Genomic DNA, 14349 nt, shown 5'->3' with positions numbered 1-14349 from the left:
AGGGAGGAGGATAAACACTTTCCTATTCAATACCTGCTGTTAATTAGTGGAGGAATTAAATAACATATCTTTTTTCTTTTTTTTTTTTTTAAAGCTGAACTCTTTTTAAGGGTTGGTGAATCAGTGCTTTGTGGTAACTCAGCTGCTCTGAGTGAATCTAGGGTCTCAGCTACATCCAAGACTAATCCAGAAGTTTATTCAGTCAACTTAGTACATATTCTTGTCTTAATTACAGCCTGCCAGTAGCCACACTACATACAGCTCAGGGAAAAAATGCACATTCAGAAGGGCTGGAGTGTTTTCAGTCGTCATCTCTGCACCCCAGGAGGGGGGGAAAAAACCTCTCCCTTTGAAATCTCACTTGCCTTATTTCCTCTCAGAGGAAAGTTTTTTTTCTGGGAAGTTTGATACAACTCCTTTGGTGTTTTTTAGAGCTGTAATGCTTTGTAATGCATCTGAACTCTCCTGTAGAGAACTTTTTTTTTTTGCCCTTCTTCCTTTCTCAGCTCAAACACAGTTGCTTGGTCTTGTGTACCTGGCTGAGGTAAGATTACTTGCATGATATGAATATCAATGAGTTAGTGGCTTGTCTTATTCTTTTCCATGTGGTGAAATCTCATTTTTGCTTCTCATATCAAGTCTTCAGTAGCCACTGCAGAATTTGTTGTTTTGACTTGATTTACAGGTAAGTGTTTGTAATCACCATTGCGAGGGGTAATACAATACATGGGACTTCATAGAAGGTAGATAGCTCTGCACCAAATGTGTCCAACAGCTGTGGAAGACTTAGTGTGATCCTGCCTCATGCAAGATCTAGCTAACCACTCACAGTCTGCTTGATGGCTGCTGAAGCTGCTTGTTTTGCTCCTTGGCAGAGCTGTTTTTGCAGTTCTACTTAGCCAGCTTTACTGCTACGTTTGCATTCACAGCAGAAGCTCTTTGTCAGTACAGAACAGTGGTATTCCCCTACCTACAAAGCACCCTGATGCAGATACCATGTGACTTAGTGCTAAGAGGACAGCTCTGACAAAGAGCTTGGTCCCTTTTAGTCTTCATTCCTGAGATAATGGGATTTTCAAGATATGGGGAATGAGGAGAGAGTTTACTTGGCTTTGAATATAATGGCTGGGCTTGCTTTTTGCTATTGTTTCCAGTGAAACACACTTCAAAGTACAATGCTGTTTATTTCTTAGCCTGCCTGTTTGTTTGCAAACAAGGAGTCTCTATCAGCAGGCCAGGTCTTCTGCAAATAAGTGTCTCCATGTGGTTAAGGCTAGCCATACTCAAAAGCTACCACCTGGTTTGAAAACCACAGCCCTGGGGATCGGGAGAGAATTTCCCTTGGGCTGGGTGATAGGTTGAACTGGATGATCTTGGAGGTCTCTTCCAACCTGGTTGATTCGATGATGCTTTACACCTCTGAGCTGTAGTAATGTCATTGGGCATAGAATCATAGAATGTCAGGAGCTGGAAGGGACCTCCAAAGATCGTCTGATCCAGCCCCCCTTCCAGAGAAGGATCAACTAGACCAGAATGCACTGGAATGCATCCAGATGATTCTTGAATAGCTCAAGAGTGGGAGAGTCCACAATGTCCCTGGGCAGCCTGTTCCAGTGTTCTGTCACCCTCACAGGGAAAACAATTCTTCCTTGGGTTCACATGGAACCTCCTATGCCTCAGCTTCCACCTATTGGCCCTTTGTCCTGCCACTGGGCATCACCGAGCAGAGCCTGGCTCCATCCTCCTGGCGCTCACCCCTTACACATTCATGAACATTAATGACATCACCTTAGTCTTCTCCTCTCCAGCATAAAAAGCCCCAGCTCTCTGAGTCTCTCCTCATAAGGAAGATATTCAACTTCCTTAACCATTTTCTGTGTGTTTCACTAGAAACAAGTAAATGTTCACATCTTGGTCAAGAAGAGAAAGTAGCTACTAGAGCAAAATCAAAACAAGCAAACTGCTTCTGTTCCACTGAGAATGGTGTGGCCAGCATCACTGTAACTCTTGTGAATGAGATATTAGGCTGCTTGGTGGGGTTGTGGAGCCCCCTTCCCTGGAGATACTCAAAACCTGCCTGGATGTGTTCCTGCATAATCCTGCTCTGACAGGGGGGTTGGACTGGATGATCTTTCAAGGTCCCTTCCAACCCCTAATATTCTGTATTTCTGTGATTAGTTACATGAAAGAACATTCAACCACAGGCAGAAAAAAAAAATAGAAGTACCAAAACCTAAGGAGCAGGGACCACAGAAGTGGGCAATCAGCAATGGGCAGCAGGCAAGGAGCAGGGATGAACCTCTGGGAAGTCCGAGAGTGTGCTGGATTTAGTCCCTTTCGTTGTAATTGTAATTTTCTTGTGTGGCAGATTCCCTGGAGAAGGAGAGGAAGTGACAAGACAAATGGCTACATTCATTTTCATAGGTTTGGGCACTGATGGGAGAAATCCAAGTTTGCAGAGCAGTTGCTGTCTTGTGGTATTCCACAGAGTAAGAGCGCCAGCAGGAATGTCTACTCCTGGCCATCTCCAACAGAAGAGTAGAAGCAGAGGTGGACAAAGTGGCTACATTTCAGAAAACATGGCCTCTTTGTGTTGCTGTGTACCTTGTCCAGTAGCAATCTGAGACTTTGAGAGGGAGAGATGTACACCAGTGCCATTGACTTGTTTTGGACGTACACTTTTTGGTTGCACACAAGACACAGGTCCACCATTCCATCTGCAGGCAAGCACTGAGTGCATTCTTGTCTGGGCAGTCTCACTCAGGCAGATGAATGTGAATTTTGGTCATCAAACAGGATAAGATCATAACCCGCTGATCTGTCTTCACTTCTCTTAGCAAGGTCTTCATTTCAGGCAGAAACAAAATGTTTTTACAACAAGTACACCTACAGAGTTTGGCTTTGCTCAGAAGCCAGTTGTGGCTACCTTAACATCAACACAGTCCCACAAGCAGCATGAATCGGAAAACATCCTAGCAATCAGCTTTCTGATGAAGGTTACAGTGGTAATCTTCCACCTTCTACTCATCCATGGGTGGGTATCCATATGTGCTGTGTGTATCTGCACATAGGGACAAGGTTTACCTTTAGCTTTTCAGGTACCCCCTTCTGGGCATGAAGAACACAGCTGGAAGCTTTCCCAGAGAAAAAAAGTGTTTATTTCTAGTGTGATAAGTCATGAGGGAAGATGTCTTCACCCCCACCTGCCAGTGCAGACAATGCTCACAGACTGCTAGAAATAGCAATCCCTCCAATAAGCCCTGGTGTTAAAATGTTACATAAAGCTCAGTGATTGGCAGGATCCTCTCTTTGTGTTCTCCTTCTGCCTTTTCCTGGTCTCCAGCTTCAATTTTATCTCTAGTGATGCTCCATCCCTTTCTGATTTATTTTATCCTCTTTGCACACAGATCGTGCATGTTCCCCAAACTATTTTTACCAGTTCCACCTCAGTCTCGCCTCCCTCTGACTCACTGCTGGGAATCCTCTCTTGGATCATTCCTCCTCTCCTTGTCCCCACAGCATCACTCCTCTGCTAGAGGTCAGTGCACACTTCTTGATTCCTGGCCATTGGAGAAAAAAAAAGGGACATCTTGGAAATCTAGTGCCTGGGAACAGATCAGCTGTTGCTGCTTCCAAAAGCAGAGAAAACAGGCTTGCCTAGCTTTCACGGTGCTCAGCCATCACTCGTGAGGCTTCTATGCTGAAAGGGGAAGTGTCCATAGTGTTTCTGCTTGCTCCCTCCACATTGTCCTATGGATGTTAAACTTCTGCCAAAAGGGGCTGGGCACTGGGTGGGAGCTGTGTGTGCAATTGGGTCCTGCACAGTCAGAGATAGTTTCTCCCTGGAGCTGATCACTTTCAAAAGCAAAACTGTTTATTGCCCCTGCCTCCTGACATTCCCCACGCAAAATGTTGTTGGTTTGGGGTGTGTGTTTTTTTTCCCATCCTTCTCCTAGTAATTTTTTAAGGTAATAAATTTCCACTTCTTTTAATAATTCATTTTCACCTGAGCAGACTCGAGGTGGGCTTTAACTTTCTCCCAGTGGCTGGTAAGAAGCCTGTAAACCACACCGTTTAAAACCACCCGTGCTCGTATGTCTGCCCTCAGACTCCTTTGCTGCCTAGGATTTGCTCGCTTGGCTGGTTGGCTCCGGCTGTCAGTGAAGCGGTGGCTTTAAGAGCTGCATCCTTTCCCCACGCCGTGCCTTTGGGGTTGCACTCTCCCTCCCCCAGATCTTAGATTCCCTCTCTGCAGGATGTCAGCTGCCCTCCTTGTCTCTTCCCTTCAGTGGGATGGCTTCCTCTGCTCTTACTGTGATAAGAGTTTGTTTTCTTCTCCAACATACCCTGGGCGACTACTGCTCTCTGCATTTTTCTGCTTTGATACCTGCATTTATGTTCCGATTTCTCTCTCTCTCCTGGGGCCATACTGCTTTACTTTTCCCACCCAAAGCAGCTCTGCAACAAAGACAGGTATAACTAATAGCACCGGGCTCCATCAGTGAAGCAGAGTTCAATTTACCCTTTGCAGAGATGGTACAAAATCGGGCACAGGCAAGAAACGTTGGGCTAAGATTTATGTAGGACTGTTTGTCTAAATGAGTCCCCTACTTCCTTATTTCCACGGAGCAAGGAAGCTGCAGACATCTGCTCTGTGCCTGATACCACCTTCAATTCCACCAGAAGAAACTTTCCCCAAGATACAGAAGCAGGTGAGGCTTTTGGTATCAGTGGCTCTGTTTCCATCAAGGAGATAGATGCAGGGTGTGGGTTTGATCTGCAGCTCCTGGCTGCAAGCAGCCTACGTGTGCAGTAGAAATCCATTGCTCCAGGCACCACCTGCTCTCCAAAGAGAGAGAGACACAGAGCTTGAATTCAGCCCTCTCTGAGGCTACCTGCTGTGGCCACGGGGACAGAGGAGCGCTTGCTTTGCTCAGGCACAGCGTGTTTCAACAGCCCCTCGTCCTCCTCGGAGAGAAACCCTGCTGTTCTCTCCACTGCTACTTTTGTGCAGGTCTGATATGAGGTTAGACGCTTCTCTTGTCCGAGCTGTGGCAGCCCTGTCTCCTGCAGGATGGTGGGTAGCTGCCGGAGAACAAGCTCCAGGGCAAGCTGCCTGTCTACAAGACACACTCTAAATTTGGGGGCTGAAGGAAGACTCCAGCAAGCTGCAGACACGCAGAAAGTCTTCTATGTCCAGGCTGCAGTTAGAGAGAAATCCACTTTTATGCCTGAAAGTTACATGGTTTATGGCTTTTGAAACGTGTGCTAAGGCTCTTGTGTGTCACATGCAAGGCCTTGCACGGCCCCAGCACCTCGCTGTGCAGATAGTCCTGACTTCAGATGGAAAGGGATGTCAAAACTAATGAAAAATAGGCTGACTTTATACTAGCCCTGTAACAAAATAAATTGAGGGGAATGTGTTAACTTTTGTTTTACTTAACTTTGCCAACTTTCAAGTCAGCTCTCAAGCACCCAGAAGGTTTTAGAAAATGTTTAATCTAGCTCAGACAATTTCCTGAACTCCCTAACTGGACCACCCCATTTTCTGACATGCTGCCAAAAGGCCCTAGTTACTCACAGGCTCTAGTGTGCTGCTCTTTCACAACTTCTTGCTGTCCTCTCACCCCCACCCTCAAGCCGTTGTGCGTGCCTTAATATAGTCCAGAAAGAGGAACCTCCTAGACCTCGCTGTCAATGCCTGGTGAAGCAAGCCCTGCTGGTAGCCACCAATGTGCCTGGCAAATGGCTGCCCCAGCATGCTCCAAGGCTGTGTACAGTGTGAGTGTCAGTGCACCGCCTGCCTGCTCCAGGGGTGCCCTGCCCACCCTCCCAGGTCACCTCTGCCCATAGTGTCAGGCTTTGAGCTCTGCATCTCTGCCTAAAGAACCCAGAGATGCTCCCTGTTGTGGTCACACAGAATGATCACGGAGGATGTGATCATACAGGATGCTTTTTTTCATACTGACTTATACTCTAGGTTTTCTGTCCTCATGCTCCTGAAGCCAAACCCTGTGTTTGGCAAAAAACAGCAGGGAATGTATCTCAGGGTCATGGCACGAATAGAATGATGACTGTCACCTCTCTCTCATCTTCCTCACTACTACATGTTGCCTGTGCAGCTACCCCAGAGCGGGGAGTGAGGAGGAGCACACAGGGCACATGGGGATGCTATGCTGATGTCAGCCTTCAAAGATGCAACTTTCAGACCTTAACAGTTACTTATTTTTCTAACAGAGCTGGAGTTTCAACAAAGCCACAGCTCACTGGGGTTTTAGTCACTCTCCCACTCAGCAGTGCTTGCTGTTTGGGGGCTTATCACCATGTGATAAAAGTTTCCTCCTGAAACTTAGTTTCCTGCTCTTTTTGTGTGCTTCCCTTCATTGTCCACCCACACCACTGGCTCCAAATAAGTGCAGAGAGTTCCCTAGAGCTCTCCACCACCTACTCATCACCCCTGCTGTCCTTCCTCACCTGCCCACTTGCACTGTCTGCTCTTGGTCACAGTGGACGTGGGAGAATGGGGAAAACTGGCTGGGCTTTTGCAGAGATTTGTGGAGGGATCTGTTCTTTCTTTCCCCAGACCTAACTGGCCCACCTCGCAGACTTTTACTGGAAGAGATATCACTCAGCCACAAACATAATTGAAATAAGAAGTCAGGAGGAAGAAAAAGGCAGCAGCTTAAAAAAAGCATAGTGAAGAGTTATAGTGCTGGGCTCACACATCTTACTGCAGCTTCTTGCTGGCTTAAACTGGCAGAGGAGTCATCAGAAGTCCACGAGGTAGGAGCTAGAACCACAGCACAGCCCTGCTGTGGGATGCTCAGTCCCAGCATGTGCAGGAAGAGGGGGGATGTTCCCTGGTCCCCAGGCAGGGCTAGGGGGAAGAATGACATTTCCTTCTCTCTCCCCTGGGGAACCAGCTTTGCTGCAGGGGAAACACTGCTGGTAGGAAACAGCAATCTTGTCAAGTCAAACTCTTGCCAGGGGCAAGGGCTTTCCTGCAGCCTGAGCCATCCAGGACTGGCAGGGCTGAGTTTTCTCATACTCAAGATGTCTGGCATTCCTTGGGGCTTGTGGGTGTTGTGCAGCTCTTAGAAGGTTAAATCTCCTCCTTCCACTTGCTGGGATTCTCTGAGCACGATGGCACAAAGGGTCTTCAACAGCTCAGGAGTCAAGGAGTTATCACTCAGATATAATTTCCCTGCCCTTCACAGAATTATTGCAGGAGGGAGAGGATTAGCAGGTATGCAAATCACAGTGGGAGGGGGAGGGAGGGAAAGCTATGCTAAAAAATTAATAAATGCCACAGTGGTGTTGCTGCTCATGCTCTCCAGTGCCGTTTTAAGGAAGCTAATGGGCTTGCAGGGTGACTGCAGGCCTCAGGGGAGAAGAGACCCAACCTTCCCCCTCCTGGTTCCTGCACCAGGTAGGTAACAGGATCTCCTGCACAGCTGGGGCTAGAACAAGCACCCGGCACCTCCCTGCACATGCATGCACACTCTCATCGTGCACAACTGCAGCATCTCTCTGCTTCGGATGCTGGGAGCTGCCGCATGCTGAGCAGAGGAGATGGAAGACAGTAAAGGCTCCCTGTTAAGCCAGCATCCAAGCAAGTGGGGGAATGGACTTCCGAGTAGTGCCGCTAAGAATCACTGTGGTCCCTGAAACACTGGGCTGTGTTGAAACCCTGTCATGCTGCGGCCGCACGGTATGCCTGCTCTTCCTGACTGGCTGTCATCTGTCAGTGATCAAGGCCAGGCGGCAGCCTCGGGTGAGCAGGCAGCTGAGTCCCTCCTTCACCCTGGGCACCTCCCCAGTCACCCTATCCCACCTCCCAACCCCTTGCCCAGGGATAATGTAAGAGAGAGGCAGCACATCTATGCCCTCACCTAATCCAAGAGGGTATGCATTGCTGGGTGGGTGGAGGCTAATGGCAACCTAGAGTGATTTAAATAAGCCCCTTAGTGCCCGATTTCAATTTCTAAATAAGTCTGCTTTAAATTACATTGATTCCTAATTCAAGTGTTTTTATTTGATCAGTCAGCAGTGCTTCAAAACCTTCATGTACTTAAGGTGCTTCTAATCTCCCTATCCTGCCAGATAGAGACACCGCTTGTAAAAGGCTTGGGTTTAACCCCTAAGTTCACCAGCCACTTATCCAGGACCTGCGGCCAGAAACCTGTCTCCTCTCCTTTTACTGGGGGCCGTCTCTTTCCTGGCTTTTGTACATCCCACTGGCCCACAGTGATCGCTGTGAAGATCAGCCAGCACCTTTGGGGTCCCCAGCTGTCATGCTGGGACACTTAGGAGAAACGGGAGCGGGGATATTTTGGCCACTGGCTGTGACAGGACACATCTCCAGGAGTTTACATGTTAACATCTGTACCAGGAAATCCTCTCTCTCGGTGTCAGAGGGTTAGACAAATACCTGATAAAGAAATAAAGCTGTCAAATAAATTTACTTTACAGAAAGACTGAGCCCTGCAGAAGTCTCTGTTGTGTATTTTTAAAATGCCTGATGAGTTCACGGACAGACTGCCTGGGATATCCATTCCCTTGCACCGCGGAGCCCCTCCGCAGCAGAAGAGGTGTGCACATACGGCAACACCCTTGGGGCTGTTTCGCTGCGATTTGGCATTGGCTGCCAAGCAGACCCACTCTCCTCCTCCTCCTTCTGGGGCTAGCTCACCTTGCTCTGCCTCAGACTTAACCTGAAGGGCCCCACCAGCTTGCAGTGGAGCTGGCTGGAGAGTTAGCACAGGTAAGGTTAAGACAAACACCGCTGAAAGACTCTAACACGGTTAGCAACACAGCCGGATGCTCGCAGCCCGGGCTCGGGCTGAGCACAAGGCTGCCCTTTCAAGACCTGTAGCTGTAGAAGTGAGCCTGGGAAGGGACTTTCTGGTTTTCTCCAGCCTGCGCTGCCCCCGCCGCAGGTCCTGCTGTGCTCCCAACGTAACGCAGAAGTCCAGGTGCCCGGGCGGCATTGTGGGCTGCTTTCCTCCTGACAGCACTTGTTTACTATGAAATAACCTTGAAGTCAGAGACGCTGTTTTGTGTCCACAGAGCCGTGAGCTGGTGTGAGGCACTGGTTTCCCCAGCACAACACACCCTCCCTTCCCTCCTGTTTCCCAGCCGCCGGAGCTGCTGCTTGCTGCTACCCGGGGCACTGCTTCCCAAAGCAAGGAGGCACCTTTTTGCTGTGGCATATTTGCATCTCTTTGTTGACTTTTCTAATCGAGCTCACTTCAGAGCCTTTGAAAGCAGTGGGAATCAAAGGCACGCCGGCTCTTTGGGTATGGCAGCTATTTCAGAAGAGGGACCAGCTACTTTTGGTCACTAGACTATTAGCAGCTGCATGGGAAGCTGGTGGGTGGGCTGAGCACCCAGGCTCCAAAGGCTTGCCCTCAAGCATCTTTCTGAGACAAGGTAATGCCACACTGCCACCAAAAGGGCAGCACTTCATTGACTGGCCCTGACCCCTTGTCCTGCACCCACAGTCTCCTCCTTTTGGAGGAGCCTGCGCCCTGCTCCTACCCTGTACACCCCTCCACCGTGAGGGTCTCCTGGGTCTGGCTTCTGCTGGGTTAGTAAATGCAATCAGCTCATGGGGGTCCCAGCTAGGACCACTCCATCCAGCAGCAATGGTCTCTGAGCTGGGCCTGCTTTATCACATAGCTGTCACAATCACTGCCCTGCTGAAGCAGCCCTGCAGAAAGCCACACCAAATCCCCAGGTGCTTACAGCAGCCAGTGGGTAGCACTGGTACTGTCCCTGGGCTAGAGGAACCAAGTTGGCCAGGGCAGCGAGGCAGCTATAAAGCCACCCTTGTGACGTGGAGCTGGGTGCAAAAGAATGAACTCCACTCTGAACCTAACTCTCCACCCCATGCTTAGCTCTGCCCATGTGTTGGCCCGGTTCAGACAGGAGGTGGGTTTTCTGCATAGGCTGGTATCTCACCAAGATACTTAAACCTGATCTTTCCATTAAGATGTGACAGAAGGGGGAGCTGAGGTATCCATCCTTCAAACTACTTGTTTCAGTTCCCTCAGTGCTTTATGCCATGAGTCTCAGCAACTCAGCAAGGGAGTCAGAGGCTGGCCCCACCGAGCAGTCAGACACCAAACACCCATTAGATTCCTGTGGTGATGGAGGAACTTCTCCTAAACAAGCACCCACAGACCACTGACCTGACACGTGGCAGCCGCAGCCCAGGTCTCCCAGCGCTGGGCTCCGTGATTAACAGCAGTGGTTTGTGAGCAGCCAGGCCAGGCTGCTGGAGTCCCTTCAGCACATGTTGGCTCCAGTGCTGAATTTGCATACTGTGTTTGCCAAGGGTTATTAATGTTGATCAGCTGTTAAATAATCTGCCCTTTTCATTTCAGGAGGCCTGTCAGGACTTGACTTTGCATAGGCTTTACTTAAACAAGAGTTTTATGCCATATTGGAAAAGGGTTTTCATTAGGGAGCCTTTTCCTTGAGACAAACACTAAACACTGTCTCTGACATCACAAGCATCTGCCACATGTGTTGCCTAACCCTCTACATCCTCAGCACATGAAAATGGCTGCAGCCGTGGAGCAGTGGAAATCAGTGTACAGTCCAGCTGGCAACCCCTCATCGTGCCAGGGAGGGACCTGGGAGAGGAGATTAAAATAAGGACAGATCCCACATCAGAAAATGAAATTATCCCCTGTGAAGAAGGGCATTGGAAGGTTGATGTACACAGGTTTTAAAACCAGCCTCACCCTACTCTGGACCTGCAGAGCTATAGTCTTTGAGGTAATTTATGGCTGTGTTTCACCATCCTCAGTTTCAGCCTTGTCTCTTCAGGGCCATGCACCTTTTGCAATTAGCCAGCAACAGGAGCTCCTGAGCCCAGGAGCACAGGTCAGCAGTTCAAGCAGGGTGGATTGTAACTCACAAGGAAACAGCAGGATGGGGTAAGAACTGCTTTTGCCTCATGGTTAGGCAGTGCCATCAAAGGCCTCCGGAAAGTCAAGCTAGGAAACCTGAGGGGGCTGACAGGGACTTTGCAACAACCAGCTGGCTCCCACACATGTAATTATGTCCATCACTCTGCAACGTGTTAAAAGAGACAGAAAGAAACGAAGACTATGGATGCAGCAGCAAACTGAAGGGGGTGTTAATAAGCTAGTCTTGCACAGCCCAACAGAAAAAAAACTGTGCCACTCTGTGGGCAAAGAACCACATAGTCACCAGCCAGTGGAATACCTGCCCTCAGGACAGCCCCTGCTCCACTCCTTCCTTCCCTCCTGCCTACAGAATTTGAGTGCCTCTTGAACTCCAAGGGGTTTTTCCCTCCCAGTTTCTTCATCACAGGGATGCGTTTTCCTCACCATGCCACAGGGAACATCACCCACCTGCCATGCCAAAGGCCTGCCTGGTGCTAAGCCACAGCTGCTGTCAAGGTGCTACCTGCTGGGAGTGCCTGCCAGCAGGGATAAGAGGGAGCCGCAGGGGTCCTCTGGAGCCATGCTGGCCACGTTTCCCACAGTCGTGCCCGAGAGGGGCAAGTAGGACAAGAAGGAGGCAGCAGGCACCACACTAGGCACAGTCTTCACTTTCTCTTGCGCTGCTTCTCTGGGGAAAGAAGCAGAAGCAGCTATGGAGACCAAACAATCCGACTGTAACGTATCACAACACACAGCATCAGCTGTCTGCTCCTCGCTCAGCTCACCAGTGCAGTGACTTGGCTGTGCCTCGCTGGTACTGCCTATGCCATGGTCGTCAGGTGACAAAGCCAGCCCTTAGAATTGATTAATTGATCTATACATTAAACAGGTGTCCCTGCTCAGTTATTGGCAGGTTTGTTAACTGGTTACTGTTTACATGATTCTGATACTGTAAATTGCATGCTATCATATAGATGCCCATTTACTTTAAGAAGTGCACCCCTCGTGTCTATTAACATATTAAAGAGAAAATTAAACACTCAGGCTGATATAATGCACAATATGGCATTACTCTGGGTGCTTCCTAAGCTAGGGAAATCTTATTTGTTTAATAATAAGTTGATCATGAATATGCAAATCTGCACCAGTGCAAGTACCTCACTGCTGTCACTATTAATGAGTTGCAAATTAATGTGACAACAAAAGGAAAATCTATTTAGTGGCAGATTTGTGGATCATATCTAGCTCAAGAGAGCAACCCTCTACAGTCACATCAGCCTGCAAAATGTGCACGTGGTGTGGACAAGGTTTGCTTCAGGGCCGTCAGACCAGAAACAAGCAACATGCTGCTGTCACCCCAAGGGTGGAAGGCAGCTTTGCTCCTAAGGATCCATCACACTTCATCTGCAGGCAAAGGCACTCTTTTCAGCCTCTAGTGGTGGTGGACCCACCCAAAGCACTCCTAGTTGATGGGAGGTTGACCATGAGCCAGCAATGTGCTCTTGTGGCCAGGACAGCCAATGCAGTTGTGAGGTGTTTTAGAAGGGCCGTGGCTAGTAGGTAGGTCGAGAGAGGTTTTCCAGCCCCTCTACTCTACCCTGGTGAGGTCACTTCTGGAGTACTGTGTTCAATTCTGAGTTCAGTTCAATTCTGAAGTCCCAGTTCAAGAGGGAGAGAACTGCTTGAGAGAATCCAGCACAGAGAAACAAAGATGACTAAGGGGATGAAACATCTCTCTTATGAGAAGAGACTGAGGGATTTGGGGTTCTTTAGCTTGGAGAGGAGGACACTGAGGGGTGATCTTATCAGTGTTTACAAATATGTAAAGGGTGAGTGCCAGGAGGATGGAGCCAGGCTCTCCTTGCTGATGCCCAGTGACAGGACAAGGGGCAATGGGTGGAAGCTGAGGCATAGGAAGTTCCATGGAAACACAAGGAGGAATTTTTTTCCCTGTGAGGGTGACAGAACGCTGGAACAGGCTGCCCAGGGGGGTTGTGGAGTCTCCCTCTCTGGAGATATTCAAAACCCACCTGGATGTGTTCCAGTGGGATGTAGTACAGGTGATGTGCTCTGGCAGGGGAGTTGGACTGGATGAGCTTCTATCCCCTGACATTCTGCAATTCTGTGCTTTTGCAAAATGCAGAGCTGGCAGGACTGATATAGATGTGAAGATGGTGTGGACATCTTAGAAACAGTACCTAAAGAGAGCTTCATCTTCTTCAGATATATCTTGGGAGTTTTTTGCCCCTGACAATGCTATGAGCTCACAAAGGGAAAGTTACTGGATTTTCTTCTCCCTCCCTTCCTAGCAGAAATGCAATGGTGAATAAACAGACTGAGAAAAGACCTAATAGGTTTTCACAACAGTGCCATTCACTCTGCCTTGTTCGTTGGTGCCAAGCCCACTGGACCCATACTGAAAAGAAAATATGATGTTCTGCAAACAATTCTGGTTATTTTTTTCAGTTAGCTTGCATCTGTACAAGTTTAAAGTAGCAATGTGTGCTTTTTTCCTGTACAAACTGAAGAAATTACTCTGAATGTTTACCAGCAGCCCCACAGAGCCTGGAAATGGCAGCTGCCTGCATTTACCACTCCCTGACACCTTGTTCATATTAATGCACAAATGATGGGTCCCATCTATAGTTTCACTCCTTAGCACAGAAAGGAACAGAGTAGTTAGCTTCAAACTTTTTGATTCATGGAGTGAGCTTGGCCCCTAGGAGCAGTTTTTAAGACTTTTCCATTCTGCTCTTGTGATCCTGCAAACTAGAAGCTGGGTCAGCTTTCCAGCAGGCATCTGGTCTCTCCCTTTAGCAGGCTGTGTTCCAAAACAGGACAAACAAGGACCAACCACCTTTGGTCCTTGCTTGCCACTCGGCAGCGTCTGGCACAGGTCTCCAGCTAGGCCAGTGAGGTAAAGGGGGCAGAGAACAGCAAAGCAGAAGAAACAAGAAGAGTGTCCAGAAGAGCAATAACCCAAATGGGAAACTCACAGGTCTAGCCTCACTGTGTAGAACCCAGTCACTTGGGGTAAGGCAGGGAGGCAAAGGAGGAGTTCAACGCTTTGCAGTCCTCAGCAGCACTGCTTATCTCAGGGGAAACCTTTCAGCACTGCTTATGCTGTCTTCTCTCCCCTGCCAGGCAGCCAGCCTGGAGTCCTGTATATCCTGGGACTTCCCAGCCAGCGCCAAGTAGAAGTTTGACAAAGGAAACTCCCTTTGGTGAGGCTCACCTGCCTCCCCTAGCTGGAGATGGGGCTTTTCCCTACTGTGCCAGTGGTTCTCCAACACCTCCACAGGGCACTGCAACCTCCCAGCCAGGCCAATTCGAGTGAAAAGCAAGGGAAATTCAAGGAAATACCTTGGCTTAGGCCCCAGCAGCATCAGTGCTGCATTCACCTCGTACAGGGCAGAACACAGGATTGGCA

The 14349-nt window shown here is 48.9% G+C and overlaps 1 long non-coding RNA gene across 1 annotated transcript; it reads left to right on the top strand.

Moving 5' to 3' along the window:
* Nucleotides 1-3941: 3941 nt before the first annotated feature.
* Nucleotides 3942-8481, top strand: LOC135179866 (uncharacterized). Its single transcript, XR_010304162.1, has 2 exons — nucleotides 3942-6783; nucleotides 8104-8481. It is a non-coding gene; the product is annotated as an uncharacterized LOC135179866 (long non-coding RNA).
* The last annotated feature ends 5868 nt before the right edge of the window (nucleotides 8482-14349 follow it).

This window comes from Pogoniulus pusillus, chromosome 12 (genome assembly GCF_015220805.1).
Source record: "Pogoniulus pusillus isolate bPogPus1 chromosome 12, bPogPus1.pri, whole genome shotgun sequence".
NCBI classification, from domain to species: Eukaryota; Metazoa; Chordata; class Aves; order Piciformes; family Lybiidae; genus Pogoniulus; species Pogoniulus pusillus.
This window is presented reverse-complemented; position numbering and strand designations above follow the sequence as displayed.